Source organism: Echinops telfairi, unplaced genomic scaffold (genome assembly GCF_000313985.2).
Source record: "Echinops telfairi isolate 266 unplaced genomic scaffold, ASM31398v2 ScPeMD7_7424;HRSCAF=8462, whole genome shotgun sequence".
NCBI classification, from domain to species: Eukaryota; Metazoa; Chordata; class Mammalia; order Afrosoricida; family Tenrecidae; genus Echinops; species Echinops telfairi.
This window is the reverse complement of record NW_022111324.1, coordinates 59,306,774-59,308,686: the sequence shown is the minus strand read 5'-3', so window position 1 is coordinate 59,308,686 and position 1,913 is coordinate 59,306,774. Positions and strand designations below refer to the sequence as shown.

General features: G+C 53.5%; 1 pseudogene; it reads left to right on the top strand.

Annotated features, from left to right (window-relative positions):
• Window positions 1-1,713, top strand: part of LOC115872369 — a 34,820-nt pseudogene extending 33,107 nt beyond the window's left edge.
• The last annotated feature ends 200 nt before the right edge of the window (window positions 1,714-1,913 follow it).

Sequence of the window (1,913 nt, the reverse complement as noted above, 5' to 3'; positions counted from 1 at the left end):
ATAAATGTTAACTGAGCCCACACTGTGAAGGATACCGGTCAAAAGCCTTGTTCTCCCAGGGCCAATATTCTGGGGATGCGAAAGAGTGAAAAAAGAGACAAATCGTGATACACTGCCTTAGGAGAAGAGGCAGCTGCCCAACGAGGTGGGCTGACATGGAGCGAGGCTGGCTCAGGGCAGGGCGGCATTTCATTCTGTTTGCATGGGTCCCTGTGAGTCAGAGCTGACTGCACAGCACCTAACAGCAACAACAACAACATCACGATAAACAAAAACGGGGATGGAGAACCTGGCCACGTGGGACACTCTTCCAAGTGCGCCAATCAGAATTGGCGTGGCCTCCATAGATTTGTTGTTTTGTTTTTGGTTTTGGTTGACACCACCTATACCTTGTGGTATTATGAACACTGTGTCAAGTGCAGGTTTCCCGAAAAAGCCCACATCCCTACTACCAGGCCAGGATCTGGAGATCTGGTCCCGCTTAACCCTCGGGCCCGCACCCAGTCTCCTTTTTGTCCTTCTATAAAGCTGAACTGTTTGCATGGCCAATGTAAACGCTAAATTTCAGGGCCTGGGGCCTTGGCTCCTGCCACCTGCTGCCTAGAATATCCTGCTCACCTGTCCCTTCGCAGCTCACTGACGGACCCTGTTTGGGTGTCATCCTCTGCAGCCTCCCCTGAAGCCCAGACAGGGCCAGTGACTTACCATGTCCCCGAGCCCCCACAGCGCCTGAAGCCTCTGTCCTTCCTTGCCCCCGGCAGAGTACCTAGGGCCTGGGCTCCTGGCGTCCTGTAGTGGATGGGATTTGGTTGTGGGATACTTAGCAGCATCCTCTGCCTCTGCCCATAAGATGCCCATTTCTTACCCTCAACCCTGTCCTTCTGTTCTTGTTTCGCTAGTTAATTGAAACAGAAAACAAAGCTGGGTGACATAAAGGTGGTGGGTAGCTGCTGGCAAGTGGACAGTATGTGTGATAGTTTTTTTTGGTGCCAGCATGGCACCTGTAAAAAGATATGGATGGATGCCTCCCAGATGGGCTGTGGGTGTGTGTGTCCCGTCCTACATCTGGGACCCCAATTGGGACAGGTGGGAACCAAGGTCTCTTGTCAACATTCGGAAAAGGAATGTGGAGTCTGGAGAAGAAGACCTGGCATCCAGGCTGGACTACTGCAAAGTCAAGGCTACGAGGCACATCTTCCGCATCAGGCACTCCCAGTACCACGTGGATGGCTCCCTGGAGAAGGACCGGTCCCTCACTCCATTGGGTTGTGAACAGGCTGAACTAGCTGGTCTCCGACTAGCAAGCCCGGGGTTGAAATTTGACAAAGTTGTACATTCCTCCAAGACTCGAGAGTCAGCACAGACCTGCTCAGGGAAGGCGCCCCCATTGAGCCCGACCCACCTGTGACCCACTGGAAGCCAGAAGCTGTGTATTATGAGGATGGGGCCCGAATTGAGGCGAAAATCCAGATCTCCCTGCACTGGGCGGGATGCCAGGCGGGAAGAAGACAGTTGTGAGCTCTTCATATGCCATGCCAATGTCATCACTACATCATGGGCAGAGGCTGCAGTGTCCACCTGAAGGCTGGCTCTGACTCTCTCTCAACAATGGCAGCATCATGCACCTGCTTATCCAACCCACCAGCAGGGTTGCGCTAAGGACCCTTGGGGAAAACAGGGTTCATGGCTCCGAACAAGATCACCCGGTCCTGAGGGCTAGGCCATGGGCACCCCAGACAGCCACCAGACACTCCTGTCCTCCTCCTCAGGATACCATGACCACATGCATCTCCTTACCCCACAGGCTATGTGTCAGCTGCATTTTCCTGCTGAACCGGAGAACTGTCTGCAGTGATGTACTCCAATACTTGCCTTTGACCTTCCCTTGATGAGCAAGGGACGTTACCCAACAA